General features: G+C 46.0%; 1 non-coding gene across 1 annotated transcript; it reads right to left on the bottom strand.

The window, feature by feature from the left end:
- Positions 1-2,700: 2,700 nt before the first annotated feature.
- Trnas-cga lies at positions 2,701-2,775 on the bottom strand. Its single transcript has one exon. It is a non-coding gene; the product is annotated as a tRNA-Ser (tRNA).
- Between the last annotated feature and the right edge of the window lie 15,610 nt (positions 2,776-18,385).

Raw genomic sequence — 18,385 nt, forward strand, 5'->3', positions numbered from 1 at the left:
TAGTGGTTAATGTGCTCAGTATGAGGTGTGATCATCTCTGGCATCAATATAGGCCTGATAACGACGGGACAGCAGTGAACGATGTCATCAATCTCATGTTGAGGCAATAACGCCCATTCTTCATGCAGAGCTGCCCACAAGTCTTGGAGAGTGGTTGATGGATGCTGACATGATGCAACTCGTCTCCATAGTGCATCCCAGACGTGCTCTATCGGGATAGTGTGCAGACCACACCATGCGTTCAGTATCTTCTGTTTCCAAAAAAAAAAAACATCTATGCGGCTAGCATTATCTTACAACAATATGAAATCTGGGCCTACAGCACCTCGCAACAACTGCGTATGAGATCTAAAGACCTCCTCACGTTCGTGACACCAGTTAAATCTTGCTGGTTCACTCGTAAAATTTCATGAAGAGGTGTTCGAATGGTCAACATAATCCCTGCCCACACCATTATGGATCCTTCTCAACGTCTTCTCTGACATCGATCTGTTGTAGAATTTTAGAACATGTTTTTTGCTCGCGTATCATGACCCAGAATCTACTCTGTAGGAATCATCATGGATTCCGAAAATAGCGATCGTGTGAGACCCAACTCGCTTTATTTGTTCATGAGACCCAGAAAATATTAGATACACGCTCCCAGGTAGATGCCATTTTCCCTGACTTCCGGAAGGCGTTCGATATAGTTCCGCACTGTCGCCTGATAAACAAAGTAAGTGGCTGGACTGAAGAGTTTTTAGCAAACAGAACACAGCATGTTGTTCTCAATGGAGAGACGTCTACAGACGTTAAAGTAACCTCTGGCGTGCCACAGAGGAGTGTTATGGGACCATTGCTTTTGACAATATATATAAATGACGTAGTAGATAGTGTCGGAAGTTCCATGCGGCTTTTCGCGGATGATGCTGTAGTATACAGAGAAGTTGCAGCATTAGAAAATTGCAGCGAAATGCAGGAAGATCTGCAGTGGATAGGCACTTGGTGCAGGGAGTGGCAACTGACCCTTAACATAGACAAATGTAATTGTATTGCAAATACATAGAAAGAAGGATCCTTTATTGTATGATTATATGATAGCGAAACAAACACTGGTAGCAGTTACTTCTGTAAAATATCTGGAAGTATGCGTGCGGAACGCTTTGAGGTGGAATGATCATATAAAATTAATTGTTGGTAAGGAGGCTGCCAAGTTGAGATTCATTGGGAGAGTCCTTAGAAAATGTAGTCCATCAACAAAGGAGGCGGCTTACAAAACACTCGTTCGACCTATACTTGAGTATTGCTCATCAGTGTGGGATTCGTACCAGGTCGGGTTGACAGAGGAGATAGAGAAGATCCAAGGAAGAGTGGCGCGTTTCGTCACAGGGTTATTTGGTAAGCGTGATAGCGTTACGGAGATGTTTAGCAAACTCAAGTGGCAGACTCTGCAAGAGAGGCGCTCTGCATCACGGTGTAGCTTGCTGTCCAGGTTTCGAGAGGGTGCGTTTCTGGATGAGGTATCGAATATATTGCTTCCCCCTACTTATACCTCCCGAGGAGATCACGAATGTAAAATTAGAGAGATTCGAGCGCGCACGGAGGCTTTCCGGCAGTCGAACTTCCCGCGAACCATACGCGACTGGAACAGGAAAGGGAGGTAATGACAGTGGCACGTAAGGAGCCCTCCGCTTGCGGAATATAAATGTAGATGTAGATGTAGAATTTCGGTCTCTCTGCGCGATGTCTGGGTCCCAAAATCGTACTCCACGTGTCCTCCAAATGCGAATCCGTCGATAATCACTCTTCAGACCAAATCGGGACTCATCTTTGAAAAGAACATTGGCCCACCGTTCGACCGTCCAGCTGACACTTTGACGGTTCCACTCTAGACGTTCCCTTCTGTGAAGACATGTCAGAGGTAAACAGACAGCAGGTCCCCGACAATAAAGGCCACTCTGCTAAAACCTTCTGTACCCCGTTTATCTCGTTACAAGACGTACAGGTGATGCTGCAAGGTCAGATCCCAGTTGCAGTGCAGTACTAAGACGGTACGCGCTTACATCTAAATAATGGTCCACTCTTTCTGATGTCACACGTGGTCGGCCCTATCGTGGTCTTCGGGATACAGTTCTGGTCTCTATAAACTGTCACCTCATCCCAGAAACAACAGAATAATTCGCGTTAAGCCATCGGGCCACATCATTTTGTGACTCTCCTCCTTCCATTCTTCGTATGGCCCTACACAGTAGAGAGTCTGTAGACGTCTTCTCTGCGCCGCACAGCACCGTCTGTGACCGTGTACACAGCGATTGTGGATGTAGGACTACCTTGCAAACACTACCCCACTTCCAGAATGAGATTTTCACTCTGCAGCGAAGTGTGCGCTGATATGAAACTTCCTGGCAGATTAAAACTGTGTGCCCGACCGAGACTCGAACTCGGGACCGTTGCCTCTCGCGGGCAAGTGCTCTACCAACTGAGCTACCGAAGCACGACTCACGCCCGGTACTCACAGCTTTACTTCTGCCAGTACCTCGTCTCCTACCTTCCAAACTTTACAGAAGCTCTCCTGCGAAACTTGCAGAACTAGCACTCCTGAAAGAAAGGATATTGCGGAGACATGGCTTAGCCACAGCCTGGGGGATGTTTCCAGAATGAGATTTTCACTCTGCAGCGAAGTGTGCGCTGATATGAAACTTCCTGGCAGATTAAAACTGTGTGCCCGACCGAGACTCGAACTCGGGACCTTTGCCTTTCGCGGGCAAATGCTCTACCAACTGAGCTACCGAAGCACGACTCACACCCGGTACTCACAGCTTTACTTCTGCCAGTACCTCGTCTCCTACCTTCCAAACTTTACAGAAGCTCTCCTGCGAACCTTGCAGAACTAGCACTCCTGAAAGAAAGGATATTGCGGAGACATGGCTTAGCCACAGCCTGGGGGATGTTTCCAGAATGAGACTTTCACTCTGCAGCGGAGTGTGCGCTGATATGAAACTTCCTGGCAGATTAAAACTGTGTGCCCGACCGAGACTCGAACTCGGGACCTTTGCCTTTCGCGGGCAAGTGCTCTACCAACTGAGCTACCGAAGCACGACTCACGCCCGGTACTCACAGCTTTACTTCTGCCAGTACCTCGTCTCCTACCTTCCAAACTTTACAGAAGCCCTCCTGCAAACCTTGCAGAACTAGCACTCCTGAAAGAAAGGATATTGCGGAGACATGGCTTAGCCACAGCCTGGGGGATGTTTCCAGAATGAGATTTTCACTCTGCAGCGGAGTGTGCGCTGATATGAAACTTCCTGGCAGATTAAAACTGTGTGCCTGACCGAGACTCGAACTCGGGACCTCTGCCTTTCGCGGGCAAGTGCTCTACCAACTGAGCTACCGAAGCACGACTCACGCCCGGTACTCACAGCTTTACTTCTGCCAGTACCTCGTCTCCTACCTTCCAAACTTTACAGAAGCTCTCCTGCGAACCTTGCAGATCTAGCACTCCTGAAAGAAAGGATATTGCGGAGACATGGCTTAGCCACAGCCTGGGGGATGTTTCCAGAATGAGATTTTCACTCTGCAGCGGAGTGTGCGCTGATATGAAACTTCCTGGCAGATTAAAACTGTGTGCCCGACCGAGACTCGAACTCGGGACCTTTGCCTTTCGCGGGCAAGTGCTCTACCAACTGAGCTACCGAAGCACGACCCACGGCCGGTACTCACAGCTTTACTTCTGCCAGGAGTGCTAGTTCTGCAAGGTTCGCAGGAGAGCTTCTGTAATGTTTGGAAGGTAGGAGACGAGGTACTGGCAGAAGTAAAGCTGTGAGTACCGGGCGTGAGTCGTGCTTCGGTAGCTCAGTTGGTAGAGCACTTGCCCGCGAAAGGCAAAGGTCCCGAGTTCGAGTCTCGGTCGGGCACACAGTTTTATCTGCCAGGAAGTTTCACTACCCCACTTGGTAGGTGCGCTGACGTCATTGTTGGCGTGGTTGTCCATTGATAGTGCAGAACACGATCGTAACGGCGTCTGTTGACAGTTTGTATGATTATATCGTGAATTAGACACAGGACGGGGAAATAGCAGTTTGTTGCTTTAATTTTGAACACAAGTGTATATGAAAACATTCGTCTCCATACGCCAAGGGAGTGAGACAGGGTTGTAGCCTCTCCCCAATGCTATTCAATCTGTATATTGAGAAAGCAGTAAAGGAAACAAAAGAAAAATTCGGAGTAGCTATTAAAATCCATGGAGAAGAAATAAAAACTTTGAGGTTCGCCGATGACATTGTAATTCTGTCAAAGACAGCAAAGTACTTAGAAGAGCAATTGAACGGAATGGACAGTGTCTTGAAAGGAGGATATAACATGAACATCAACAAAAGCAAAACGAGGATAATGTAATGTAGTCGAATTAAGTCGGGTGATGCTGAGGGACTTAGATTAGGAAATGAGACACTTAAAGTAGTAAAGGAGTTTTGCTATTTGGGAAGCAAAATAACTGATGATGGTCGAAGTTGAGAGTATATAAAATGTAGACTGGCAATGGCAAGGAAAGCGTTTCTGAAGAACAGGAATTTGTTAACATCGAGTATTGATTTAAATGTCAGGAAGTCGTTTCTGAAAGTATTTGTATGGAGTGTAGCCATGTATGGAAGTGAAACATGGACGACAAATAGTTTGGACAAGAAGAGAATAGAAGCTTTCGAAATGTGGTGCTGCAGAAGAATGCTGAAGATTAGATGGGTAGATCACATAACTAATGAGGACGTATAGAATAGAATTGGGGAGAAGATGAGTTTGTGGCACAACTTGACTAGAAGATGGGATCGGTTGGTAGGACATGTTCTGAGGCATCAAGGGATCACCAATTTAGTAGTGGAGGGCAGCATGGAGGGTAAAAATCGTAGAGGGAGACCAAGAGATGAATACACTAAGCAGATTCAGAAGGATGTAGGCTGCAGTAGGTACTAGGAGATGAAGAGGCTTGCACAAGATAGAGTAGCATGGAGAGCTCCATCAAACCGGTCTCAGGACTGAAGACCACAACAACAACATGCCAAGACGGGACAACAGGAGAAATGTACAGGTAGAAGTTTTTACATGTTGAAGGATAAAAGACGGTTCACATAGAGGGCACCCTTGTTATTGCTCCAAGAGCTCTGCTATAAGTCAGAGGTTTCACTGTAAACGAATTCTGCAGCAGACACCCCAGCGTCAGGTTTAATGGCGGCTTGCAGCACAAACAGCACTAGAGATAGAGCAGATTTCCACGAAGTGCCGTGACTCGTCAATGAAGATTTCAGAATATGATAGCACAATTGAAGCATCTCACTACTGGCTTGACGATAGCTGGCAGTACGGTGGGGTTTGAAGCCACAGAGGTTGGAGAGTTTGCGGAATGGAACTGATTCAGTCAGACTCCTGTCCTCGAGTCCTCGATGAATAGCAACATTGGTATGGAGGTGCTCCTTCTCAGAGCTGTCGGCCGCTGTTGCCATTTGTGACACGCCACAGGGAGGCGCACTTCCCTGCCTGCTGCCCACAGTGTACGGTACCAACCCCAAGTCTGTGATTGCTTGTCGACACTTCTACGTGTGTCCCGGCAGTCGTATCTCCTTCAGATGTCGTAAGACATTGTTGTGGGGTGAACTTCCTCAATTTGCTGTAGGGGTGTCACTATGTCTCGTTTCACTGTGCAGAACTGCTCTGATAGTGGAAGCTGCTGCCTTCTTGTAGCTTCTGGTGAACCTATTGCGAAGTTGCCAGTACATTTTTGCGATGCCGTGCCTATACTGCCATTTTGTAAGAATACTGTGCCCTTAATGAGATTTTCACTCTGCAGCGGAGTGTGTGCTGATATGAAACTTCCTGGCAGATTAAAACTGTGTGCTGGACCGAGACTCGAACTCGGGACCTTTTGCCTTGCCCGCGAAAGGCAAAGGTCCCGAGTTCGAGTCTCGGTTCAGCACACAGTTTTAATCTGCCAGGAAGTTTCATACTGTCCCTTGATCAGCATCGTTGAACTGTGAAGGCGTATCGGCACGGTTTTGAAAAATGACTGCGCTATTAATGTCCAAAGGTGAAGCCACAACTCAGAATATGATTCGTGACCGATAACACCAGTGTTTAGGATGTATTTTATGGGTAGGCCTCTCAATTTATATTACAAGTTGAGAGCATGTGGTCCTTGCGGTGTCGGTATCTACAAGTGGCGAGTGTGGACGAATAGTGTCTGACAATAAGAGCAGAGTTTGAACTTCGAATGCAAGTTTGAAACACAGGCCTGGCTATAGCGGCACAGACAGCAGAGTCATGTGTTCACTACATGTCACGTATGGCACGACGCAGTCGACAGGCAAAATGGTAGTGGGCTGTACTGAACTCTGTGTTTCCGCGAAATTCCATCAGTCGCAACTGAGAGTGAAGATTGGCTCTCCCGCTGTTCGGTTCACTCACTGACTGTTCCAGTGAAAAGGCGTGCATTCTAACTTGCGCCTCTCATACCTCTCGTTATTCGTAGTTGCAGAGGCTTATCACGCGTGCAAACACTATCCGTAACAAAAATAGCACGCAATTGATACAGGTGAAGAATTACGATTTATTCACTTCTGGCCATTAAAATTGCTTCACCACGAAGAGGACGTGCTACAGACGCGAAATTTAAGCGACAGGAAGAAGATGCTGTGATATCCAAATGATTAGCTTTTCAGAGCATTCACACAAGGTTGGCGCCAGTGGCGACACCTACAACGTGCTGACATGAGGAAAGTTTCCAACCGATTTCTCATACACAAACAGCATTGACCGGCGTTGCCTGGTGAAACGTTGTTGTGATGCCTCGTGTAAGGAGGAGAAAAGCGTACCATCACGTTTCCGACTTTGATAAAGATCGGATTGTAGCCTATCGTGATTGCGGTTTATCGTATCGCGACATTGCTGCTCGCGTAGGTCGAGATTCAATGACTGTTAGCAGAATATGGATACGGTAGGTTCAGGAGGGTAATACGGAACGCCGTCCTGGATCCCAACGGCCTCGTATCACTAGCAGTCGAAATGACAGGCATCTTATCCGTATGGCTGTAACGGATCGTGCAGCCACATCTCGATCTCTGAGTCAACAGATGGGGACGTTTGCAATACAACCATCTGCACGAACAGTTCGACGACGTTTGCAGCAGCATGGACTATCAGCTCGGAGACCATGGCTGCGGTTACCCTTGACGCTGCATCACAGACAGGAGCGCCTGCGATGGTGTGCTCAACGACGAACCTGGGTGCACGAATGGCAAAACGTCATTTTTTCGGATGAATCCAGGTTCCGTTTACAGCATCATGATGGTTGCATCCGTGTTTGGTGACATCGCGGTGAACGCACATTGGAAGCGTGTATTCGTCATCACCATACTGGCATATCACCCGGCGTGATGGTATGGGGTGCCATTGGTTACACGTCTCGGTCACCTCTTGTTCGCATTGACGACACTTTAAACAGTGGACATTAAATTTCAGATGTGTTACGACCCGTGGCTCTACCCTTCATTCGATCCCTGCGAAATCCTACATTTCAGCAGGATAATGCACGACCGTATGTTGCAGGTCCTGTACGGGCCTTTCTGGTTACAGAAAATCTTCGACTGGTGCCCTGGCCAGCACATTCTCCAGATCTCTCACCAATTGAAAACGTCTGGTCAATGGTGGCCGAGCAACTGGCTCGTCACAATACGCCAGTCACTACTCTTGATGAACTGTGGTGTCGTGTTGAAGCTGTATGGGCAGCTGTACCTGTACACGCCATCCAAGCTCTGTTTGACTCAATGCCCAGGCATATCAAGGCCATTATCACAGCCTGGGCACTAATTTTTAAGGATCTATGCACCCAAATTCCGTGAAAATGTAATCACATGTCAGTTCTAGTATAATATATTTGTCCAATGAATACCCGTTTATCATCTGCATTTCTTCTTGGTGTAGCAATTTTAATGGCCAGTAGTGTTTTTGCACTCTTGCAACAGCCTACAAAAATATGAGAACAATACTATGCACCGACCACATGGAAGGGAATGAAGAGGGTGAACAAAGAACAGCAGAACAGAAGATATCACACACTATTCGCGTTCAGCCATTATCCGTGAAACGCGTATGTATTTAGCACAGCGATGGCGAGGCATGATAGAATCTCTGACCAGAGAGTTATTTATCGTTGCTAGTCTGCGCTTGACCGCGCGAGAGTGCAGTTGCATGTAGGGAGTCGGCAGCTGCAGTTGCGGTCGAGTTGCGGGAGACTTCAGTTGTACGTAGCGAGTCGCGAGAGCATGTAGTAGCGCCCGAGAGACAGTCGGAGTTGTGTGAGGAGTCGGCGGGCGTCGACATGGCCCTCTGGTCAAGATTCAGGACGAAGTATATTTTTTAAATAAGGTAACGAAGCAGCATTGCGCTCATCTGATAATGTAATGAATCTTAAGTGTAATTAATTTGTTCAAGAATCGCCCCAATAATAATTTTGTTTTCAAACCAAGCATTTTAACAAAACAAACATTTTATTGAAAGAAAATTTCTCATGCATTTCCTTAAAAAAAATATTTACTTAAGTTCAAAGAATTTTTGCGATGCATTTCCTCCAAGCTATCGCGAAAAATAAGAGCAGATGCAATTTTACTGAGGTAAGAATTTGAGTTTAATTAGGGCCTAAGATCGACATTTCGGTCGATTTGCGTTTTCATTGTCACTGAGATTTTATTATCATTGAATTGTCTTACATTTTTGTGGGGAGCTTACACATGGGTCAGATTGCTAGTTCTCATTTAATTGTCATTGTCAATAAATTATTTTATTTGCTGGGAGGTTACATTAGGTTATTTTCTCATTAACATTTTTTGTGGGAAGGTTACATCCGTAGTTTCTGATTAATTGTGTCGCTACGTAGTTGTTAGTTCTCGCTATTCTGTGTTACTAGCTTTGTACAGACTAGATCGAGACTGACGGCACGCACTTATAATACGTGATTTATTCGAAACACGGACGAATGAGAGTGTGACTCATACACCGCGTGTGGCGCCGTGTGCAGAGAAGGCGCGAGCCGCGGCGTGGCTGCGCCGGCTGGGCGAGGAGGAGGCGGGCCCGCTGCGCATGCGCGCCGACTACCTGCGCCTGCTGGTGTTCGCGCTGCAGCGGCGCCGGCTGGTGGGCGTGTTCGCGGCGCCGCCCGACGCCTCGCAGCCGCTGCAGCCTTTCCAGGACGGCGCCTCGGTGAGTGAGCGAGCGGCGGCAGCGGACTGCTGGCCGCGCCCCCTCCTCGTAGTGAACTGCGTTGCCAGCTGAGGGGGCACAGGCGGGGGAGGGCGAGTTACTTGCTTGTCTCAGTGATACCGATCTGCAGATAGCTGCACCGTAGGTGTAACCACTCTGAGGGGGTATCTGTGGATAAGCCACACTGACATATGGTCCCTGAAGAATGCCAGCAGCCTTCTCAGTAGTTGGAGGAGAAATATTTTGGACTATTTGGCCCTGTAACATAGGCACCATTGTCGATTACATCTACATCTACACCTGTGCTCTGCCATCCACTGTGAAGAAATAGGCAGAGGGTAGTTCACCTTGTACCAGTTACTTGGCTTCTTCCTGTTAATTTAATCTTGTCACATCACGGTCCCTAAGGGAATGATACGTAGGGGTTGTAGCGTATTCTTACTTACCCCCTTTACAACTTCGCATTCGGGAGGACGACGGTTCAATCCCGCGCCCGGCCATCCTGATTTAGGTTTTCTGTGATTTCCCTAAATCGCTCCAGGCAAATGCCAGGATGGTTTCTTTGAAAGGGCACGGCCGACTTCCTTCCCCATCCTTCCCTCATCCAATGAGACCGATGACCTCGCTGTTTGGTCTATTCCCCCAAACAACCCAACCCCCTTTACAACTGGTTCTTAAAAGTTCGTAAGGAGTATTTCTTGGTACTGTTTGTGTATGTATTCAAGCATCTGCCAGTTCAGTTCTTTCATCATGTGGAACATGCCCTTTTAGTCCTATTTGGTACAGGCCCCACGCACTTGAGTCATATAATAGAAGGGTCATATGAATGTTTGTAAGCAACCTTCTTTACAAGCTTATTGCTTTTGCCTAGTATTCTACAGTTGGACACAAAACCAAATAAGACAGTGATAATCCAAGGGTACATACCGACATCAACCTATCAAACAAGAAATGGAAAAGAGTGAACAGTGAGATAAAAGGTGCTGAAAACTAGGTAAAAGGACAAGGCAAACCTATCATTATGTGAGACTGGAATGCATCAATGGCACAAGGAAGAGATGGCACCATAGTGCGACCTTTTGGGCTTGAAGAAAGAAATGAAGGGGGAGACAGATTAGTAGAATTCTGCACAGAACGTCAACTAGAAATACCTAACGTGCTTTCAACATCATCCACGGAGGAGGTGTATGTGGAAAACCACTGGAGATATGAAGAGATATATCGACTTCATTCTAGTCTAACAAACGTTCAGGAATCAAATGCGAGACTGAAGAAACTACCCAGGCACAGACATTGATAGTGACTGTAACAGAATTCAGAAACCTGAAGAAAAGAACTTGTGAGAAATGGACCTGAAGAGACTAAAGAATACTATGGTTAGGTCGACATATGAGCAACAGACAAACACGGCTACAGTTAACAATTATAGACCGCAGAAATGTTGAAGAAAGACGGGAGTCCTTGAAAAACAATATCCTAAGAGCAGCAAACGAAGGAATTGGGAGACAGGAGGCAATGCATGAAAAAGAAAGGCTTACAGAAAACATAGTAAAAGAAAGAAATTTAAGACATAATCTGAAGCGAGATCACCCCGAGGAAGGTCAAAGGCAATGCAGAGCACTGAGGAATGAAATCAGCTGACAGTCAACAAAGGCTAAACAACAATTCTTGGAAGATGAATGCAATGAAGTGAATGAACTAATGAAGGTAGTAAAGCTGGAATCTGCCTATAAATCAGTTGAACAGCCCTTTGGAAACAGACAAACAAAATGCAGAGGAGTCCAAAATGAAATTGGAATAGTATTATAAGAGGAGTAAGAGATATTAGAAAAGTGGAAACAACATCTCGAAAAGCTGTATACGGGAAATAATGAAGATCTGGAACTGGAGAACGCTGAGTAAATCGATTCGGAAGAAGAGGGGGACTATATCGCGCACGATGAGTTCGACCTTGCAGTCAGGCAGCTGAAACCTGGGGAAGCCACTGGAGTTGATGATATACCATCAGAACTCCTGGGGAACAGGTACATGAGGTACTGTTCCATCTCATACAAGTTACATACGAAACTGAGGCTCCCAACAGAGTTTTAAAAGTGTTTGACAGTGCAGATACCGAAGAAAGCATCTGCGCACTGATGTGAGCAATGTAGGACCCTGAGCCTGGTAACGTATGCCTCAAAGATATCAACGTCTATCACTCCAAAGTGGATAGAAGGCAGTATAGATGCAATGTTCACAGATGACCAGTTTGGCTTTAGAGGAGATGTATGCACACGAGAAGCAGTGCTTGGCTTACGTTTAGTGCTTGAGAAAAGACTAGAGAGGGGTCAGGACGCATACACTGCCTTCATCGACTTAGAAAAAGCAATTGACAGGGTAGACTGGTGAGAGCTTTTTAAGATGATGAGAAAGATTGCTAAATTTTAAGTATAAGGGCAGAAAAGAGAAGCAGGGACTGTACAGAGAAGAGGGTGCTGTGATAACATGTGGAGAACGTCAAGAAGAAGTTAGCATTAGGCAGACTGTACGACAGGGTTGCCCATTCTCTCCTGTCTTGTTGAATGGTTACATTCAGAGGGCAGTAGATGTGAAACTTCCTGGCACATTAAAACTGTGTGCCGGACCAAGACTCGAACTCGGGACCTTTGCCTTTCGCGGGCAAGTGCTCTACCAACTGAGCTACCCAAGCACGACTCACGCCCCGTCCTCACAGCTTTACTTCTGCCACCATCTCGTCTCCTACCTTCCAAACTTTACGGAAGCTCTCCTGCGAACATTGCAGAACTAGCACTCCTGAAAGGAAGGGTATTGCAGAAACATGGCTTAGCCACAGCCTGGGGGATGTTTCTAGAATGAAATTTTCACTCTACAGTGGAGTGTGCGCTGATATGAAACTTCCTGGCAGATTAAAACTGTGTGCCGGACCGAGACTCGAACTCGGGCAGAAGTAAAGCTGTGAGGACGGGGCGTGAGTCGTGGTTGTGTAGCTCAGTTGGTAGAGCACTTGCCCGCGAAAGGCAAAGGTCTCGAGTTCGAGTGTCGGTCCGGCACACAGTTTTAATCTGCCAGGAAGTTTCATATCAGCGCACACTCCGCTGTAGAGTGAAAATTTCATTCTAGGCAGTAGATGTGTTGAGTTCTTTAACTCGCTTGCCACTGCAAGTGTCATCTAGTGGCGTTTTGGCAACTGGACAAGTCAGTCTGTCCAGTAATATCTTCTCCCTGTCGGGAAATATTGTGACTTTGTGTGTACCAGAACTAGACTTTCCAAGTACTTTGCTGAAGCATGTATTGCTGATGATCTGTTGAGAGTTGATGCCCCAGGTTGCCTGGAGGCACTGCAGCGAGCAGACGTACATCTCGATCAGCCGAGGGCCACAATTAGCGGGCACCTTGTAAAGTATTACCGAATATCACCTTCCACACTTGTGAGATAATGGAAGGCCGGCCGCTGTGGCTGAGCGGTTCTAGGCGCTTCACTCCACAACCACGCAGCTGCTACGGTCGCTGGCTCTAATCCTACCTCGGGCATGGATGTGTGTGGTGTCCTTAGGTTAGTTAGGTTTAAGTAGTTCTAAGTCTAGGGGACTGATGACCTTGTGGTAATGCAGAACAAAATATTTTGATGTGGAGTGGAAATCAGGGAGGGCAAACTCCAGACTTTAGTGTACCGGTGCAGGAGCTGAGGCCTGCAAGTGAACTGCAGACGAGATGAAGAAAATAGACAGGCTGAGATTTGCTGATGATGTCTCAGTGTTGAGTAAATATGCAGAACATTTACAAGCAGTGCTGACCCAAGGAGAAAGCACCCCAACTGTTCCACTAATATGAAGATTAATAAATGTAAAACGGAAATCTTAGTGGTTAGCAGACGGAACACCACTGTGCAATGCTCACTTAACACTGAGTGACTGGAGGCTGTCGAATCCTTTGCCTACGTAGAGAGGCAGAAGGTTCTAACAATATCACCACTTGCAAAGTAGGTTAGAAATCGGATTAATAATGTAGCTCACGCAGCATATGTTCGCTTTATCGGGCAACAACAAAGTTATTGACTGTGGATGGTATCGTGAGAATGGAAATAATGAAGTCATTGTAAAAAAGTCATTAATTTTGCCACTTATCTTGAATGGATTCCCCCGTAGATTTCGTCGAAGTTGTTATGGCTCATGGCTCATCTTGTTGATTCAAAGGTGATTCCACTGTGACTGCTAGAAGGTACAGGTCTGTATTTTAGCAGTATTTGAAGACCTAACAAATGCGTTTTTCAGGAAATTCTTAATGATCAAACAAACCCAGATCAGAACAATGGTATGGTAGAAATAATTTTTGACTTAGTGTTCACGATCCACATTTTTATTAAACTTCTTGTAAATTCACATATACTTCTTCTTAATTGTCACATCATCAAGAAAACAGTTTTGTATCAATCTTCATATATTTAATTTCCACTTTAACCAAACACAAGACTTGACTGTTCTCTTACAAAGCGAAATAACAACTTAACTTCTGCAAAGTAAAACAAAGACTGCTCTGTGCGCATTCGCTCCAAAACGGTTACAAGTAAGTCAAAGATTATGACAGTCTCACAGAAATGAATACACACAGGAACCATATCACTGTAATATATCGATACATCGGAGTACCTATACATTAATAAAACCATATGTGAATATTGTCACAAAAATATGTTTGTTACTTCGCAGAAAAGTAGTAGATATTACTGGTATCGAGAACTGGCGTTGGAGTGCCGTAATGGTCACGTAAATAAAGAACCATTACAAGGTCAAGGAAAGACATTGCAAGCCGAGTCCACCAGGCAAAAGCTGCTTTTAACAAGAGAAGAAACCTCTTCACATCCGACAGCATAGATATAGGTCTCAGGAAAAACCTCATAGAGACATTTGTTTGGCGTGTGCCACTGTATGGAAGTGAAATGCAGACGCTGGGAGAAGCAGAGATGTGGTGCTACCGCAGAATGCTCGAGACTTCCCACTCTGCCCCCCCCCCCCACTCTGCCGCCCCTCCCCCACTCTGCCGCCCCCCCCCCCCACTGTGCCGCCCCTCCCCCACTGTGGAGAAAGAGAAGTCTCATCTCCCGAATTTGATCGAATGCGGAAGGGACAAGTGGCTTCGGCTGTCTACTGAGAGGTGACAGCATAGTTAGAAGTAGAATTGAAGTGGCAGTAGGAGGGGAAAATGCGAGAGGCAGACTGAGACTAGAATACGTCAAAGAGATAATGGAGGATGCCGACTGCAGCACCTGTATCGCTCTCGAGAGGAAGGCTGAGGACAGAAAAGTGTGGCAAACTGCTGCTAACTGACATAATGGGGGAAGACCTAAAAAGGAAAGATAAAGTGAGGGCTGCCACCCGCTTCCCGCTTTACCTACGACTGAGTCTATTGTGTGTGATCGCTTCACTTCGTCTTCCTACAGAGTGGTACATCCAGGTATTTTATACGAGTTGAATGATTCCAGCTGTGACTGGTCGATACTTTCTGAATATAGCAGGTGAACTAAATAGAAACCTCGTCCCAACAGGGAAACATATAGCGCGCTTAGAAAAAAGTGTTCCGAGACTGTTACTTGAAATGCTCCTCCATGATACTGACGTGAGGGAGATTGAGTTAATAATTAAATCACTATAGACCAAGAACTCTCATGGAAAATGCAGGGTATCTAGCAGAATACTGAAGTATTGTTCTATGTATGTTAGCCCAGTACTTAGCCATATCTGTAACTTTTCCTTTAGGAGTGGTCGGTTTCCTGACCGATTAAAGTACTCATTAGTGAAGCCACTTTATAAAAAGGGAGACAGGGATAATGTTGACAATTATAGACCTATTTCTATGCCATCGGTGTTTGCTAAAGTTATCGAGAAGGTTGTTTATACAAGGTTACTGGAGCCTTTAAATTCACATAAGCCGGCCGGAGTGGCCGTGCGGTTCTAGTCGCTACAGTCTGGAGCCGGGCGACCGCTATGGTCGCAGGTTCGAATCCTGCCTCGGGCATGGATGTGTGTGATGTCCTTAGGTTAGTTAGGTTTAATTAGTTCTAAGTTCTAGGCGACTGATGACCTCAGAAGTTAAGTCGCATAGTGCTCAGAACCATTTGAACCATTTGAAATTCACATAATTTACTGTCAGCTGTACAGTTTGGTTTTAGAAATGGTTTAACAACTGAAAATGCTATATTCTCTTTTCTCTGTGAGGTTTTGGACGGATTAAATAAAAGGTTGAACGCTAGGTGTTTTCTTTGATTTAATGAAGGCTTTTGACTGTGTTGACCACAAAATATTACAGCAGAAGTTGGACCATTATGGAGTAAGGGGAGTAGCGTATAATTGGTTCGCATCTTACTTTAAGAACAGAAAGCAGAAGGTAATTCTCCACAATAATGAGAGTGGTAGTGATGTTCAGTCCCAATCGGCACTGTTAAGTGGGGCGTTCCCCAAGGGTCGGTGCTGGGGCCACTGCTGTTTCTTATTTATATAAATGATATGCCTTCTCGTATTACAGGTGATTCAAAAATATTTCTGTTTGCTGATGACACCAGCTTGGTAGTGAAGGATCTTGTGTGTAATATTGAAACAGTATCAAATAATGTAGTTCATGAAATAAGTTCGTGGCTTGTGGAAGATAATTTGTTGCTAAATCACAGTAAGACTCAGTTTTTACAGTTTCTAACTCACAATTCAACAAGAACCGATATTTTGATCAGACAGAATGGGCATATTATAAGCGAGACAGAACAGTTCAAGTTCCTAGGCGTTCGGATAGATAGTAAGCTGTTGTGGAAAGCCCATGTCCAGGATCTTGTTCAGAAACTAAATGCTGCTTTATTTACCATGAGAACAGTATCTGAAATAAGTGACAGTTCAACACGAAAAGTAGTCTACTTCGCATATTTTCACACGCTTATGCCGTATGGTATTATTTTTTGGGGTAATTCTTCTGATTCAAAAAGGGTATTTTTGGCTCAAAAACGGGCTGTTCGAGCTATATGTGTTGTAAGTTCGAGAACCTCTTGTCGATCCCTATTCAATAGTCTGGGAATTCTGACATTGCCTTCACTGTATATATTTTCTTTAATGTCGTTTGTTGTTAGAAATATTAGCCTATTCCCAAGAGTTAGCAGCTTTCACTCAGTTAATACTAGGCAGAGATCAAATCTGCATGTGGAATGCACCTCCTTGACTCTTGTACAGAAAGGAGTGCAGTATTCTGCTCAGTGATTAGCACACTGGACTCGCATTCGGGAGGACGACGGTTCAATCCCGTCTCCGGCCATCCTGATTTAGGTTTTCCGTGATTTCCCTAAATCATTTCAGGCAAATGCCGGGATGGTTCCTTTGAAAGGGCACGGCCGATTTCCTTCCCAATGCTTCCCTAACCCGAGCTTGCGCTCCGTCTCTAATGACCTCGTTGTCGACGGGACGTTAAACACTAACCACCACCACCACCACCAGTATTCTGCTGCATCCATTTTCAATAAGCTACCACAAGGACTCAAAACTCATAGCAGTAGCCCAAACACTTTTAAGTCCAAACTGAAGAGTTTGCTCATGGCTCACTCCTTCTATTCTGTCGAGGAGCTCCTGGAAGAGCTGAAAAATTAAGGAAATTCCAGTGTTACATTGTTGATTTTCTTTATTTAAACTTACGAATTGTCGCCTGAATATGTTTTTTTATATTTCATTTTACCTGTTTCTACTATCGTGTTATAATTGCATGTATTGACTCGTTCCATGACCATGGAGACTTCTCCTTAATTTGGTCCCACGGAACAATTAATAAATAAATAAATAAAATAAATAAAAAATAGTCGTGCGGTACTACTTTCTTTTGTTTTGTGGAGTGGACAATTTTACATTGCTGAACACTTGAAGCAAGTCGGCAGTCTTTGCACCATTGAGCTGCGACTGAACGTTTTTTTTTTTTTTTCGGGCAGTACCTCACTGTAAGCACTGTGCCGTGACCGCCTTATGCGCAGCTGACGGAGATGATGCGGCGCCTGGGCACGGAGGCGGCGGTGGAGCGCGGCGCGGGCGACCGGCCCGGCGTCTCGTCGATGCTGGCGCACGACCTCAAGCACTTCCTGGCCGTGCAGCCGCTGCCGCACGACCGCGGCGCCCACTGCTACATGGCGCTCAGCCCAGACCCCTACCCCAGCTGGGCCACCAAGGCGAGTACCGCAGCGAGCGAAGCAGAGATGGGGCCCCTCCACGCCCGCACCAACGTGGTGACCAAACCGAAAGTTCTACTGTCACCTCCGTCAACATGTTAGTTATCTAGTAAGTGGATCACAGGATGCTGGGCTGTGATGTTATCCGTGCGTCTGGGTAAGACTACGCATTAACACGGTCCATCAGGTGATAGATAGTGGACGAAACGCGAGTGAGGGTAGCGATTTGAAGAGCAGAGGGAAAAGAGTGCCAAGGCTCGTGCCGTGGGAAAAAAAACCGCTGCGACAGTGGAATGGGTAGTAAGAGCAGTAGTGGCTTACTAGCTGCGATAGTTCGTGCAAGATTGGATTTGTTAGTATGGGTATCATGCATCATTAACGTGGCAAGCGATGGCGATGTATCCCAGATGCTGCAGCCGCTACATTCCTGGAACAATCGAGATCGTTGTATAGTAGTGGGAGATCGGTCATAGATCATCTCACTGTGTGGGGGATGTGTGGAGCTTGTCTGCATGCAGTGTATGGTACGGCTTCCCTGCGTGGTGCCAGTTATTCGGCAGTGTATTCCAGCTGGATATCCAGTAATGGCATATATATGAAGACAGTAACTGTTCTCGAAAGAACAGAATACTGTTGATGACCCTGCAGCTTTCCCCTGGAATAAATGATGACTAACTGAAACCCTCAGCTGCCGACAGGTGTTGTTGATATACCTCGATGTGGACAGCTGAAAATGTGTGCCCCGACCGGGACTCGAACCCGGGATCTCCTGCTTACATGGCAGACGCTCTATCCGTCTGTGCGAATGCGCACAGGTTGCCCAAACTCTTACGGGAATCGCCAAAGCGTGCGCGAGTAATGACTGGATGGGCAAATGTCTATAAGATACATTACATATGTATAATTGTGGACAGTTGGGAATGTGAGTCTCACGGGAAACGTGCTAGGGATAAGTCCCTGCAGTCGCACTATTCACCTGTG

Source organism: Schistocerca americana, chromosome 1, assembly GCF_021461395.2.
Source record: "Schistocerca americana isolate TAMUIC-IGC-003095 chromosome 1, iqSchAmer2.1, whole genome shotgun sequence".
Taxonomy (NCBI): Eukaryota; Metazoa; Arthropoda; class Insecta; order Orthoptera; family Acrididae; genus Schistocerca; species Schistocerca americana.